Source organism: Meles meles, chromosome 13, assembly GCF_922984935.1.
Source record: "Meles meles chromosome 13, mMelMel3.1 paternal haplotype, whole genome shotgun sequence".
In the NCBI taxonomy this organism is placed as follows: domain Eukaryota; kingdom Metazoa; phylum Chordata; class Mammalia; order Carnivora; family Mustelidae; genus Meles; species Meles meles.
In genome coordinates this window covers 7,877,535-7,894,109 of record NC_060078.1, presented here as the reverse complement: position 1 = coordinate 7,894,109, position 16,575 = coordinate 7,877,535, and the positions used below count along the sequence as shown (strand labels likewise).

At 46.6% G+C, this 16,575-nt stretch overlaps 1 protein-coding gene across 1 annotated transcript in view; it reads right to left on the bottom strand.

Annotated features, from left to right (window-relative positions):
• Nucleotides 1-15,932, bottom strand: part of EDARADD (EDAR associated death domain) — a 100,667-nt gene extending 84,735 nt beyond the window's left edge. The window contains exon 1 of the mRNA XM_046027565.1: nucleotides 15,378-15,932. The gene's annotated coding sequence lies outside the window, so the exon portion shown is untranslated. The remainder of the gene's footprint in view (nucleotides 1-15,377) is intronic.
• Nucleotides 15,933-16,575: the final 643 nt, after the last annotated feature.

Here is a 16,575-nt window from a genome sequence, read left to right as displayed (position 1 = left end):
AGGCAGAGCTTCAGGCAAAGGGAGAGGGATAATCAGGCTCTCTGCTCAGTAGAGAGCCTGATGATGGACTCGATCCCAGGATCCTGGGATCATGACCTGAGCAGAAGGCAGCCACTCAACCGACTGAACAACCCAGTCACCCCTAAATAGTTTTTAGTATCTTCTTTTCAGTACTTCAAGGGGAACCAAACATATTCACCAGGACTCTCAAAGATGAATGAAAAACCAGTAATAATTTGCTACAAAAATGACAAACATCTATTTTTTGTACTGCATCTAAACAAGTAAATTTTAAAAATTAACATTATGGTAAACATAAGAATTTGCTAGAGGTAATCCTTTGAAAGTTGATGCTTGTATACTTTTATATCTCGGTAAAGCAAGGCACCATAGAATCATGGTGACCATCCATATTCTATATAAAAACTCTCAGTTCTGTTAAGAACATGAAACAAGGGTTGCCGAGTGGCTCAGTTGTTAAGCATCTGTCTTAGGCTCAGGTTATGATCCCATGGTCCTGGGATTGAGACCCACATCGGGCTCCCTGTTTGGTGGGAAGCCTGCTTCTCCCTCTCCCACTCTTTCTGCTTCTGTTCCCTCTCTTGCTGTGTCTCTCTGTCAAATATATAAATAAAATCTTAAAAAAAAAGGACATGAAAGAAATTCTCCAGGGAGAGGGAAGAGAACAAAGTTCAAAATTAGAATAAGTTCAAATTTAAATTTGTACATCAAAAGCTCTAACTGCCTCTCTTACACATAATTCTACTAAAATAGCAAACCCAATAGAGAACAAAATTGTTTGTTTCAAAATACATAGCGTTAGACTTTTGTTATATAGATAGAAAATTACCCAGTTGCTTCCATTAATTGGCTAGAATTTTGAGAGGAAGCTTGTGTATAGAAACGGGGATTTTTAGCACCGAGAGGCCAACAAACTGGAGGACGCTAACACTGCCTGCAATCTAGCAGCAACTCTCTGAGGTTACACACTGATTCTGGATGGTCGTCTTTTTCCTCAGGGAGGGCACGACTGTTCAAAGTGAATGTGTATATTTGAAGAGAGGACCTCAAGACCTCTGGAAGTCTGCATGCCTCATTCACTGGGCAAGGGACTTCCTGCTTCAGGTACTTGCACAATAGACTCTAGTTAAAGTCCGCCTTCAGCTACGAGTCAAAGCCATGATTGTTAAGAACACAGAATAGGGTCCTACCTAGCATATACGATGTGACCAATAGTCATTAACGGTCACTCAGGGGTTCTGGTACATTGTCCTCCAGTAGATTGTAGAGGTAAAAAACATCTGAAAGGCTCCCAGGAAGCAGTGGGTTTTGTTTTGTTTTTTGGAAAGCAGAGGAGGATGGGGTTTCTAGACTTTAAGAGGTCATGAATAAAGCAGGAGAGGTAGGAACTGAATCATATACTTTTGCCATTAGCTTGGCAGGAGTTGAGGTATAAAGTCCTGGGTCTTCATGGAGGTGGATAGGTCACAGGGAGATAGTGAGGTTAGTACTCCAAAGGGGAGCTGGCATTTGGGCTTGGGTATCAAGAAATCACCAATGAAATTAAGTGGGATAACCATCTTTGTAGTGTGTGTGTGTGTGTGTCTCTGTGTGTGTGTGTCTGTGTGTGTTAATTCTTCATAGCTGGGGATACTGAGTTAGATGGTTCTTGATCCCCTATCCAATTCCAGCATTCCTAGTATTTATGACTTCTCTGGCTCAAATATTACCAACGGCTTTGGAGAGAAGGGTTAGACCCAAAAAGCATGGAGCACAGTGTATAGAAAGTTTCTCCAAAGCTTGAAAGAAGACTTTGTCAGTATATTTTTGTCTACTCAGGCTGCTATACCAAACACAGGGTTTAAATGACAGAAATGTATTTTCTCATAGATCTGGAGGCCAGAAGTTCCAGATCAAGGTGCCAGCAAGGCTGGTTTCCAGTGAGCCTTTTCTTGTTCACCTGTAGATCGCTATCTTTTCAACTGTGCCCTCAGATGACCTCTTCTCTGTGGGCCCCCAGAGGGGACATAGGGAGAGAGCTTTCATGTGTTTCCCCCTTATGAGGACACCAGTCCTAGCAGATTAGGACTCCCGTGACCTCATCAAACATTCATTACTTCCTACTAGGCCCTATCTCCAGATGCAGTCACACTGGAGATTAGGAATTCTACATATGACTTTTGTGGGGACACAATTCAGTCCATAACAATCAGACAGGAGAAAAACCATGGAGTGAATTCTAGAGGAGTCACACTGTGATGTTATAAGGTAAGTGGGTATAAAAGAGCACCTCTGAAGTCCAATAGGGCATTAGAGCTAGAGGCCGACAGGAAAGTCCCGTACGTGCCACAGTTTTGAGTCTGATGCAAGCGCAACTCTGAAGGGAAGATATTTGGGAGGCCTTGGCCAACCACTGCTTCCAGCCAGGGGTGATTCTGGAGGGAGTATCTCTCAGAGTGCTGCCTAGAATCAAGACTTTGGGCCTGGAAAAGTGCCACTCCCAACGCTGGAGAAGGATGGTGCTGTAAGTTACTTGAAGAGTACTGTTCTGGGAGATAGGAGATCTGGGGTGTCCTCTTTGTTCTGCTGCTGACCAGATGTGAAAATGCAGATTAACTCCCTAACCGTCTCAGTTCGACCACCATAAGCTGCTGTCACGTGTCCCAAGTCCCAGAGTTAGTTTTATCCATAACCAGAAGCAGGTCTTTTAGTTCCCAATCTCTTAATCGGGCTGATGGTCACAATATATAGTGGACACGTGACAGCCTCTGGGGAGAAGTAAAGGTTCTCTTCCCCTCAGGGAGAGTGGAAAGGCTCTAGGAGAGGGCAGACCACTAGGCCAAAGATAGCCAGTGCCTGGGAGTGGAGGCACGGGGAAGAGTGTGCTGATGACAGCCTTGTGGAGGGAGGGCAGAAAGAGCCACCACCGTGACACTTGAGTCACAGATCGAGCTTGGGGACTGAGAAGGGCTTAGGGCACGATAGAGCAGCAGCTGGCAAAGGATTCTGTTGAGCTTAAGCTCATAGTGCCTTAGCGAATTAGAATGGGAAATGGCTTGCTATTGTCTGTGACTCTGTGTGCGTGTATGAGTGACAGAGTGGGGAGACGGAGAGAGAATGCATTAAATTTTAAAGAAGGACAATAAGGGATGCCTGGGTGGCTTACTCAGTTAAGCGTCTACCTTTGGTTCAGGTCATGATCCCAGGGTCCTGGGATTGGATCCCATACCAGGCTCTAGTGGGGGGCCTGCCTTCCCTCTGCCTGCTGCTCCCCTTGCTTGTGATTTCTCTCTCTTCCTCTGTAACAAATAATAGTAAAAAATAAACAAGGGAGATAAGTAATGTTTACTTTTGTTTCTGATGTCAGACATAGGTTCAGAGGATTGAAGAGGGAGATCCAAGGAGCTAGCCTCTTAAGAGGAGTGAATACCTAGTCATTGGTAAGACCCCTGGTCCGGCAATACAATATGGCTCCTGTGATCTGGGTCCTGTTAAACGCCTCTCGCCATCTTTAATCTGATAGTTTGATTCTTCATTGCACTCAGTGTGGGGAACTGGGAGAAGCTATGGCACTTGGCTCTTTGTGGAGGGAATTTTAGTAGTGTAAATAGCAATAGTTATCAGTTCTGGAGCACTTCCATGACTCTGCTGCAGGCACTGTGCTGTGATCTGGGTTTATAGCAGTGAGATTAAACATAGAAATAAATGTGGGCTCTGTTTCCAAACAGAATCCACTGTTCTCCTTGTCCCCTTCCCATTCTGTCTTCTCCAGCCCCTGTGCAACCCCACCAAGCAGGGAGCCTGCTTCTCCCTCTCCCTCTGCTGCTCTCCCTGCTTGTGCTCTCTCTCTCTTTCTGTGTCAAGTAAATAAATAAAATCTTTTTAAAATTAAAAAAAAAAAAAAGCAAAACGAATAACCCGGTTCTGTAGAGTGATTTTCTGAATGCAATTATGGCAGTGCTGGGTACTGAAGAAATTACAGAACAAATTCCACAGGTCATTGAATGTATCACTTTCGTCACCCCAGCCATAGCACTCATTAATCTCTAGCCCAGCCAATCTGTTGGTTATAAAAATGAGCTTTCTCCAAACTAACAGTTCTCATTTTAGCAATATAAATCATTCTGATCTTTATCACTAATGCGATCTAATCCTGTCTAGTAAAGAAAGCTTGAGAGTTCTATAGCTCTGTAAACATTTAAGAAAAACAATGGACTCAACTCTAGTTACTTTTTAACTAACTTGACTTGCCAAGGGAAGGAGAAAGTAAATATCAGAAATCTTATCACCAAGCACAAATTGCAAGTTATACCTGCCAAGATGTGGTTCAAAATATATATCATCAGTCTTCTTATAAGCCTTTTACCTTCTTGTATCTGTTATGTTGGGTAAATGAGTAGTTACTAGAACCCAGCTGGCTCAGTGATCACAATTCAGCTTACTCTCAGAAGTACAAATAAATTACATGTTTAGCCCGGTAACTGGATACTGATATAGAATTATTCACTGGCTGATTCCTAGATCAGAAACCACAAAAAATTTTTTTCTTTTTTATGGAAGTATGGCTGTTACAATAGTTTCACCTGTACTACATAGTGATTGATTTAACTACTCTATACGTTACAGCTCTAGATGTAACCTTTTAATAGAACAACAATATCCTTGATGGTATCATGGAAATGTAAGTGCCTTGTGCACTTTTCTTAATGTGTATAATTACTTAAACATCATAGTAAATGAATCAAGGCCATTGTCAAGCTTCCGTCAAGGAGAGTCCTTAACTAGAGGGATTTCCCATTGCTCTCAGGATGATAACCTCTGAGTGACAGGTTCCATTAGTTGGCCACACACATTTGGAGCCTTGTGGACTTTCTGACAGCTGAGCAGCATATCTCTGTTTCAAGCATTGTGATCCCTGTTCTTAATGCAAGAGTGACAGTTGTCACTTTTCTTGTTATCCCTGTCTTTAGGAAAGCGTTTGACTCGGAAAGTTGAATCAGTCCCCCACAAAGTGATTTTCAGGAGAACCACCTCAAAGATGATCACCTGAGATATCGTCAAGAAAAAAACTGAAATTCTAAGCAACATCCATAATAAGTCTTTTCATGTTGATAAGGAAAGATTTTCCCCTAGATACCAGATAGGCTCCATGAAAGTGAGATCTTTACCTGTTTTGTTCACCGTGTCACCAGTCCCTAGAAGAGCACCTAAGACATCACTGAAGATCAGGTTGTTTTGAATGAATCAAATGAATGAATGAACTGTGGCCTTTGATAGTGAGGTAGTTTATGGTCCTTAGGCAAGGGGATTTGTGTTGGGATTTCAAGAATGGGAGGAGCGGAAGAGAAAACTGAGAAGCTAAATGTGAAAGTATGCAATTTACTGACTGGGTAGGTCTAAATACATTTCAAACATAATTAAACTATGGCTGTGGGTCTGTATGCATTTTCATAATTTTCCCTTGAAAATGTGAGGCATACAGATGTCATTTCCAGTGAATTCTCTTTGTCTGTATACAGAATCACCAAAAAAAAAAAAAAAAAAAAGATAAAAAAGAAAGGCATTCTGACTGGCCTCAGCCCAGCCACTCCATGATTGTAACTCTTTCTTCCCCATGTTCTTTCTGACATCGTGGACTTTCAGGTTGACCTCTCCCATCTTGGGTCCCACTCTCATCAGCTGTAGAAGTCATGCGATGTTTGCGATGTGAGGGTGGCAATACTCTGAACTTTGGTTACAATATGTCTTTGAAAGCCAACGTTTATTCCGCTTTTACAGCATTTCTCCATTTGAACTGGCCACCTTTTACGTGGTCATTAGCCACATGTGGCTGCTAGCCATGGGACTTGGACAGCAGAAGTGTGGAAAGTCCGCACATTCTTCCACTCAAAGGATATTGTGAGTTATGCTCCATCTTTTTTTTAAGTGTCTTTTGTAGGTATTTAAATTCAATTAGCCATTAGATAATACATCATTGGTTTCAGACAGACTTTAGTAACTCATCAGTTGCAGATAACGCCTGGTGCTCATCACATCATGTGTCCTCCTTAATGCCCATCGCCCGGTTACTCCATGTCTCCCACTCCCCTCCCCTCCAGCAACCCTGTTTGTTTCTGATAGTTAAAGGTGCCTCATGGTTTGTCTCCCTCTCTGATGACTTCCCATTCAGTTTTCCCTCCCTTCCCTCTGATCCTCTGCACGACATCTTAATCTCAACAGTGAAGTCAAGCAGTGGTAGTAACTCGGTCATGGAGTCATGTGTATTCTAAATCTGATGAGGTGGATTCCTGTACTGCCTTTGTCTCTGCTAGAGCGCTTACATTTGTTATTATTATTGCTTCTGTTTTCATGTTTCTTGTTCACTGAATGTCTGATAAAAGAATTAGTGAAATGTGTGACTGCAGAAAATACAATGAGTCATGGATGATGAAGACTTTCTCCTTGACCAGACTTGAGTCAGGTTCCTCTGAGTCCTCTTTCTGTCCAGGCCTTGACCTCAGGCTCTGCCCACTTAGCCCAGTTTTAGCAAGAAACCTGCTCAGTCAATTTTTCAGCAATCTCCTATTCTACTCTTGATATCTGATCAAATTCCTTATCTCTCGCCCCTGGTATCTTACCACTTTTTTTTTTTTAAGATTTATTTATTTTGACAGAAAGAGAGAACATGAGCAGGGGGAGTGGCAGAGGGAGAGAGAGAACCAGACTCCCCACTGAGCAGGAAGCCCAATGCCAGGCTCGATTCTGGGATCAGATCATGACCTAAGCCAAAGCCAGAGAGTTAACCAACTGAGCCACCCAGGTGCTTCAGTATCTTACAACGCTTAATATCTGATCATATCCCTTATTCCTGGGGCACCTGGGTTTCTTGGTGCAGTTGGTTTCTTGGTTTCTGCTCCAGTCATGATCTCACGGTCCTGAGATCAAGCCTCACATCAGGCTCTATGCTCAGTGAAGAGTCTGCTTAAAATTCTCTTTCCATCTCCCTCTATCCCTACCCCTGCTCCCTCTCTCTAAAATATATAAATAAATCTTTTAAAAAATTCCTTATCCCCTGCTCTCAGTATTTTATGACCCTAGCCTTCCTTCGACAATATTACTGTCCAGGTGGTTTAGCCAGAATCCCTTCATCCTTACCCTTGATGTTCCCTCTTAATTTTACATTCAATGACCCCCACCATGCTCTTTAGCTATAAATCTCCATTTGTCTGAGCTGAGCCAGATCTCTCTCCCATAATATAAAATAAAATCCCATCGTAGTAGCATCCCTTGAATAAAATCTTCCTTACTGTCTTTAACGGGTGTCACAAAAAACTTTTTCTTTAATGGTCAAGAGGGTGCTAATGGAGTACCATGACAAAAGGCCTAACTTCCTATAATGGACATTTCCTGGGTTTCCCTGACAAATACTCTTTTCCTCTTCTAAGGAAAATTTCCAGTTCTTAGTATAACTGCCAACTGGTCCAGGGGTGGACAAGTGAGTCAGATGAGACCAAAATGAAAATTCTGTTGAGACACTGGACCTTGAGGATTCAAACCAAGGATGAAAAAGTGTTGGTACTCCATTATTCTGATGGTCCACTAATTCTTGCTTTTTTGGTTCCTATGTCTATCACAGTCCCTGCCTTTTTGAAGATAATGACCATTCATCTGAGTACACAGTTCGCAGAATCCCTTTGCAGTGGCCCATGTGGGTCAGGGTAGTAGAGCATAATAGATCTCTGTAAGTTTTTAAAAAATGCCTTTGTCCCTGTTGCCCATGGCCATTAAAAACAAAAGGTCAGGGGTGGGGGGATATTGGAAAAGGTGAAGTTATAGCTACTCAACTGGTTTTGTGATTGGTAGAGAGAAAGCAACACCTATGTACAGGGCCAGTGGGTGAGTGGAGAAAACATCCTTGGCTCTAGGAGGAATGGGGGAAGGAGAAATATTAATAATCTTTGTCTTTGGAACTGCCCCTGAAGCCTTCCCCACACAGGAAAATGACCTAGTGTGACTCTCCTAAACTTTGGCAAGTCCCTTAAATTTAACTGACTGCTAGATCTGATACTCCCTGCTGGATAGCTCTGATCATGATTTGATTGTTACTTATTTTATTTTAAAATTATTTTTAAATAAATTTTTAATTTAAATACAATTAATTAACATATAATACTAGTTTCAGACATACAGGTTAGTGATTCATCAGTCTTTTATAACACAGTGCTCATTGTATCACATGCCCTCCTTAATGTCCATCACCCAGTTACCCCATCCACCCATCCCCCTCCCCTCCAAGAACCCTCAGTTTGTTTGCTATGATTAAGAGTCTCTTCCAAGGGGCACCTGGGTGGCTCAGTGGGTTAAAGCCTCTGCCTTTGGCTCAGGTCATGATCTCAGGGTCCTGGGATTGAGCCCCGCATCGGGCTCTCTGCTCAGTGGGGAGCCTGCTTCTTCCTCTCTCTCTCTTCCTGCCTCTCTGCCTACTTGTGATCTCTGTTTGTCAAATAAGTAAATAAAAATCTTAAAAAAAAAGTCTCTTCTGATTTGTCTCCCTCTCTGATTTTATCTTGTTTTATTTTTTTCCTTTCTTCCCTTAGGATTCTCTGTTTTGTTTCCTAAACTCCACATATGAGTGAGATCATATGATAATTGTCTTTCTCTGACTGACTTATTTTGCTTGGCATAATACCCTCTACTTTCATCCACGTCATGGCAAATAATTGCCCTTTATTTTAACTCGACAGAGGAGGTCACTGGAAACAGCAGGTGATGGCCCCAGCTCCTGTCCCTCCATGCAGCACATCTGTCAACACCTATGGACATCTTTTCTTCTCCCATTCCTCTGAATGTTGCTCAGTTGTTACATGGTGTGGACAAATGCTGCTGGTTGGTGGCGTGGACACACTGGACAAGGTTGGCCTTCGGTAAAACAAAGACTGGATTCAATTACTCAAACGGAAATGGGAATGCTTGGGCAAACAGGCCTGCCAGGAAGCCCCATTGGAGGTACTCAACCTGTGACCCTTCCCTCTTTGGACCAAGAGCCTGAACCTGAGAGATGAACGGCTTATCCAAGGTTATGGCAAGGTTACACAGAGCTGAAACTAGACACAGGTGTACATGCTTGTTGGTCAAGGCTGGCTGTGAAGTCGAACTGCCTCAAATCTTGATTCTTTTTGCCACTTCTTATTCTCTGACCCTGTTTTTCGTAGTTTAGGACGTAGGGATAATAACAATATCAGCTAATGGGGTATCCTGACTATTCGATGTTTTAGTTCTTGTCAGACATTTGCCATAATGCTTAGCACATGGATGTGTGTGTGCACACACATGCACATGCTTGACACTCGAAAAATTGTTCCCTGATATTAACTTTATCAGTGCACTTTGCATCCACCACCAATTGGCTGTTTTCTCACAAACTGATTAAAGCAGAACTGTCAAGTGAGGAACTTCAAAGCCAAAGCATTAAGTGCTGTGAGAAACCAGCACCTGGGAAGTTTTGTCTCAGCATCTGTGATTAGAAGGCAGCAAAAGAGACTTTGGGGACACAGTTTGCCCCTTCATGAAGCAGCCATTCAGAACTTTCTCAGAAGGGCTAATGCCTAATCTTCCAAAGACCAGCAAGAACAAGCTTATGGCCTGTTAAAATCAGATTTTTAAAAGATCTTTATTTATTTATTTGAGAAAGAGAGAGAGTGAGAGAGAAAGCACGAGAGGGGAGAAGGTCAGAGAGAGAAGCGGACTCCCCATGAAGCTGGGAGCCTGATGCAGGACTCGATCCTGGGATTCCAGGATCAAAATCAGATTTATTGACTCAATACAGTCAGGGAGGACATTCCTCAGGAGTCATAGCATGCTGCTTGCCATGAGGGAGGAGGGAAGCATCTTTTACAAAGTCTGGGCTCCCACAGAAGGAGTCTGAAGCAGATGTATGGAAAGCAGAGGTCAGTTCTGGATTAGAAGCTGAGTAGAAGCAGGGATTAACCAGGACTTGGGTTCTGCCTTATTCAGTTCAGGCTGCTGCAACAAATGATCACAGACTGGGTGGCTGAAACAGCAAAACATTTATTATTCCTTGCAGTTCTAGAGGCTGAGAAGTCCAAAAGCAAGGTCCTGGCAGATCTGATATCTAGCAAGAGCCTGCTTCATTATTTATAGATGTCCATATTCCTGTTGTAGCCTTGCATGGCTGACAGCTGGCAGAACAAGCTCTCAGGTCTTTTCTCAGAAGTGCTTTTATCTCATTCACAAGGGTTCCAATCTCATGACCTCATCACCTCTCAAAGCCCACACCTCCTGATGGCATCTCCTTGAGGATTAGGGCTTCAACATCTGAATTGGGGCAAGACACAAACATTCAGTCCACTAACAAGTGTTGTCATGAGGACGGCGTAGCTTACAACTGGGTATCCCCAGGAATCCATGGGACTAGCAAAGCAGAATCTGGGGGCGTCACTGGTAGGAAAGCAGGGCTTCCGCAAGAGAGAGTCCTCATAGCATTTTACAGAGACAGCATGACCCTTGAGAAACAATAGTTTCCTTGACTTATACAGCAGCCTTATCTATGCTTGTCCTCCCTGCTGGATTCACAGCAAGCCTGCTTCTTTCTTTTCCAGTACAAAGGGATTTCCACTCTCTGAATCCTGATGAATTTTTGCTCTTTTGCAGTTGGTAGGTTGTCCCTCAGGATTTGCATGTCTGGATTTGCAATCGTGGAAACTGCCAAAGGTCCAGGGTCCTGGGTGGCAGAACCTGGCCTCTGCCACTATTGCCCAAGGTAGGGACTCCGGTCCCTTGAGCGTCCTGTGCTGCTGTCAAAGGTTTGTGTGCATTGGCTTGTTGCTTTTTTTTTTTTTTTTAAATGTAATTGCTTATACGTGTGTTTGATCATGCTCAAGCAGCTTTTCTGTGGGAACAGTGGCTAAGCTACACCTAGAAGTCACTGAAGAAAGTTCTAGGAACTCCTGGTTGGTATGAGACTAGAGAGAGAGAGAAAGAGAAGAAAAGAAATCTGCCTCCCTGCATTTTGCAAGTCCCTGGGCAAAATGCTTGGGCTGTGTACTCCCCACACGGAGATTCCAGGCAGGGAGGCCCTCCTGAGCCTCATCTCCCTGGGCTCCTCCTCCAGGAGCAATCCCTAGTTTGAGACCAGGGTTAGGGAAGCAAGAGCAGCAAAGCAGGGTCGAGAAGGAAGGACTGACACAGACCACAGGGCACCAGAGGGCCAGCCTGGTACCTGCTCACTGTTGGGGTACAAATGGGCACAGCTCAGCAGGTACAGGGTGTCCTTGGCCCCTCTGGTGGGCTTTCAGTGCCCCAAACTCAGGAAGGAAAAAGGCTGGCTCAGGTGACTTATTTTTGGCTGGGAAGGAGCTGACGGCAATGGAAATAAAGGAGTAGGGAATGATGTTGGAAAGTTGGAGGGTTTGTCCTTTATATCTCAGCTTTCTCTCCTATCTTCCCTTGCTCCGTATTGTGTTCTCAAAGAAGTTTTTGGCATGATATTCCTTTTCACTGATTTACTCCTGAGCTGTGTCTTTTCTGCTGTTCAGCCCATCTGGTGAATTCTTTTACTGTAAAAAGTATCTTGCCCTTGCAAGGTCTTGTCTCGCCCTCTCCCTGGGGAGACCTGAGGAATCCCAGAGAACTCAGCTTGCCACCCAGAAGGAAACCAGGCTGTTTGGAAGGCTGGAAAGGATTCAGAGTAGGGAAAATCTGCTTGGATATCTGAGGCCACCCCCACATTCAGCAGTCCCCTGGACACAAACCCAGACCTTGATACTGATCCTGAACCATGCTCTCAACTCAGACCCCTGTGATCCTCACCACCGTGCTTTCAGATCAGTGCAGCCATGCCCGTCGGCACAAACTCTAAGCCTAGATTCTGTCCTGAGAGGTCTGTCCCCAACGGCCTGGCTCCAAAGCCCCAGAGATTGGGGACAGCGAGGAACACCATAGGACTCACCCTGCCACCCCAAAAGAAACCATGCCATTTGGAACTCCAGAAAGGATTCAGAGGAACTGAAACCTGCATTCCCACCTCTGGACACCCTCATATTCAGCAGGCCCCTGGATGCAAACCTGGAGCTTGACACTCACCCTGAACCAATCCCTTGACTCCCTCCCTCCCCTCCCAGAAAGATGGACAGAGGGCTGGCAGATCCGGCCTGCCATGTGGTGGGCCCTAACCATAACCGTTGGTTTGGTTCTCAGGGTTCTGACCCCAGAGGCCTTGCAGTAGAAGCCCTACAATTTGGGGACACCTGGGCAATTCCAGAGAACTCAGCCTGCCACCCAGAAGGAAACCATGCCATGTGGAACTCCGGAAAGGATTCAGAGGAGCAGAAATCTGCATGCCCAGCCGAGGACACACTGACACTGAGCTGACCCCTTGACACAAAGTCAGAGCCAGACACTCACCCTCACCTACACTGGCAACTCAGCCACCCAGACAGCTCTCCACGGGGCCTTCACATCAGTCCTGCCATGTCCCTAGTCCCTAACGCTACCCCTTGGATGGGTTCTGAGAGGACCTTCCCCAATGGCCTTGCTTCAGATCCCTAGGGATTGGGGACACTGGAGCAATACCAGATGACACAGCCTGCTAGCCAGAAGGACACTGTGATATTTGGATCTTCAGAAAGGTTTCAGAGCAGAAATCTGCATGCCTAGCTCAGGCCATGCCCACATTTAGTGGACCTCTGGACACAAACCCAGAGCCAGCATCACCCTGACCAATGCTCTCAACTCAGCCCTTGGAACACTCCCAAAAGTATCTTTAGCTTGGTCCTTCCATGCCTCTAGGCCCTAACCCTAACCCTTAGTTGGGTTCTTACTGGTCCATCCCCAGCGAGGATGCTCCAAAGGGCAGGAGTTTGGGACACCTGGCCAATAGCAGAGGACTCAGCCAGCCTCTGAAGGAAATTTTGCCCTTTGGAACCCTGGAAAAGATTCAGCACTGGAGAAATCTGCATGCCCATCCGAGGCCACCCCCACATTCATCAGCCCCCGGACACAAAGCTGGAGGTTGACACTCACCCTGACATTCTCTGTCAACTCATCCCCCAAGAGAGATTGAAACACTCTGAGCAGTTCAAGCCTGATATGCCCCTAGGCCCTAACCTTAACCGTAGGCTGGGTTTTCAGGGTTCTGTCCCCAGAGTCCTGGCATGAATGCTCTACATGTTGGAGATACCTGAACAGTAACAGAGGACTCTGCCTGCCACCCAGAAGGAACCTGTGCCAATTAGAAACCTGATTCAGAGCAGGAGATATCTGCACGTTCACCTGAGGCCACGCCCACATTTAGTGGACCCCTGGACACAAATCCAGATGCTGACACTCATCCTGACCCGGGCTCTCATCCCAGCCCCCAGGGAAGCTCGTCTATGCACCTTCAGTTTGGTCCCGCCATGTCCTAGGCCCTAACACTTACACTAGGTTGTGTTCTGAGAGGTCTGTTCCACGGGTCTGCCTCTAACACCCCAGAGACTGTGGACAGCTGAGCAACACCTAAGGACTAAACCTGCAACACAGAGGAAAACTCTGCCATTTGGAATACCAGAAAGGTTTTAGGGCAGGAGAAATCTGAAGGCAAAGCTGTAACCATCCCAGAAATCCCCCACTTTCATCGACCCCCTAACGTGAACCTGACCCTCACCTAATCCCTAAACTAACCCTAATCCTAAATCGTAAACCATAACCTGAACTCCTAACCTCTAATGCCTAACCCTCACCTTAAGCAGAAGAAGAAACCTGGAGAATGGTAAAAGACATTTCAGTCAGTCGGGCAGGTGGACACAGTTGAAGTGACCCTGTTTTTTTTTTTTTTTTTTTATGAGTTGGAACCTGTAATGATCTCATTTCAGGTTACGTGGTGGTTCTGCAGGACATTGTCCTGGTGTGGGGTCCAAAACACTGAAGCATCCCTTGTGAAGTGGCAAACATGGTAAAGAAATGACGGCTGGGGAATCTGAGTGTGGAGACAGCACGCATTTGTGCTGCTATAACAAACTGACTGTACTTTGAAATCAGCGCAGAAGAAGTGACTCTTCCAAACATCCATGTTAGCACGACGACACAGAAGCAGAGAGGACATCAGACTTCGGGGTGGAGGCCACGCCCTCCCAGATCCAGGTCACCCAACATGGAGAAGGCCACATGTGAGCAAGAGACTGGTGGGAGGATTAACTCAGGGGCCCCCGTGTCTCGGTGCAGTAGAAGCAGTGGATTTGGAATTCCAGTTTTCCACAACGCTCCACCACAAGCTGGTTAGAACTCTGCACAAGCAGGAAGGGAAGCCCCAGTAAAGTGGACTGGGGACGCCAGAAGGGGAGGCTGGAAGGGGGCGCCTGGTGCTCAGTGCCCATTACAGACCCCACATTGCAATTCCCCACAGGAGAGACTCACCTGTTCCAGGCCCCACAGGGGAAGCTGGAGGTTCATCTCCTGGCTTCTTGTAGGAGCTTGCAGCTTGTAGGAGCTTGTGCAGCTGGTGAGAATCCTCCATCACCCCGAACCCCTGCCTTTCTCCAGGGGACTTTCCTTCCAAGCACCCCTCCCAACATCTTCCTCCTTCTCCATGAAATAATGTTCCTCTCCTTTGTTTCTGGCACTTGCCTGTGATGGGAGCATAGCTTGCTCGGCCCAGATTGCCATTCTCTGCTCTTCCCAAATAAACCCATGCTGCGGGTCAAATAACTGGCAGTTTGAGTTTAAGGCAAATCGAACTAATAAATTCAAGAAACTTGCAAGGAACAAAACCAATATGCACAATTCAGTGCCATTTCTACGTGCTCGCAAGGAGCCATCAGAAAGGGACTACGGAGAACAATCTCATTTACACCTGCATCCCAAAGAGCAAGATACCCGGGAGTCCCCCGAACCAAGGTGACAGACCTGTCCTCTCACAGCCCCGCAACAGTGACGACAGACAGGGAGGGAGACACACGGAGACGGGGAGGCACTGTGCTCAGGGAAGAGCCCACACTGGGAAAATACCTGCTCTCCCCAGAACCGGCTACAGAGTCCGCGCTGTGGCTCCCGAACTTCCGGACTCGGGGCCAGCCCGGAGTGGGTGTGGACACGGGAAGGACCCCGCAGGGCCGAGGTGGGGGGAGCACAGGCCCCGAGGCAGGCGGAGGCTCCCTGACTGCAGACCATCTGAGGAGCCCCAGGATCCGAATCCGCGGGCACACAAACGCAGACGGAGGACCGAGGAGCATCCGAGCCCAGAAAGGGGGGACCCCACAGCCCCGCGCACAGCACAGCAGGAGGCCACGTCACCGCACACAAAACGACGGAAGCCCCAGTGTCTACACAGGGCGCCCTTCCTCTGTGGGGTCCTGAGACCACGTACCCCCTTGCCAGTCCCCGCTCAGGCGGCTTCTCCTCACCTCCTCCAGCGTCCGGTCCTTAGGAGGCTGGACTGCTGTCAGTGTGGGCGCGTCCTCCACAACGGGTACTGTAGTGTGGATGCAGAACCACACCCTCCTCAGCTTGTCCTGTCAGGGTGGGAGCCGCCCCACATTCTCCAGAAGTCTCCACAGTGGGTCCTGAGGAGGCCGGGCTCCTGTCCCAGCTGTGGCTGCGCAGCCTGGGCTCAGGGCGGGAGCTGGCGTCTGGCGCCCTCTGCAGGCGCTGGAAGGCAGTGCGGGACTGTGGGAGCTCACCCTTCAGTGGAAGCTCCTGCTCCCTCCCAGGGTCCAGCTGAAGCCAATTCATTCTGGAAATTCAAGCTGCATGGAGCCCAATATCCCCCAACTTCTCCAAATATAGCTAAGGAACAATGAATTGGAAACAATGTGGCAACAGTCCTTGACCCAAACAATGGCACTGAACATGGCCCTGATGCAGACCCACACTCTGACCTCAGCTTGGTCTCAAGCCTGGACCTGACCCCAATCCAAGACCCCAACCCTAGCCCCCAACCCAAACAAATGTCACAAGAATCAAAAGGTAGAAACTGCAAATATCCATCAATGGCAAATGCATAAGCAAAATGTGGTGAAGGGTTTGAATTTGGATTCAGGTTCAGGTTTTAGTCAGAGTTCTAGATCAGGCTTTGGGTTTAGTGTCAGGGTGAGGATTTAGAGTAAAGGGCAAGGGAACAGAGTTAGAGTTTAGGGCTTTAAGTTTATGATTTAGGCTGTAATACTCAGGACTTATGGGATAAAGTTCAAGGTCAAATTTGGGGTTTGGTTTCATGCTGAGATTTGGGTTCGGGGTTCATGACTTGGAGTTCTGGTTTAGGGTTTGGGTTCATGGTTCAGGGCTTGCATCCAGGGCTCAGGTCCAGGCTTTGGGTTCCATTTCAGGTTTGGGATTCAGGGTTCTAGTTTGGGCTTTAAGGGCAGCTTAGGTTTCAGCGTTGTTAGGGGTTAAGGTTAGGGTTAGGGATGACACATTTTCTTCAGTTGTCATCATGGACACAAAATTTCTATCTGAAGTTTCTAAGTCAGAAATGTATTTCATCTGGGGGTGCCTGGGTGGCTCAGTGTGTTAAGCCTCTGCCTTGGGCTCAGGTCATGATCTCAGGGTCCTGGGATAGAGCCCTTCATCGGGCTCTCTGCTGGGTGGGGAGCCTGCTCCCCC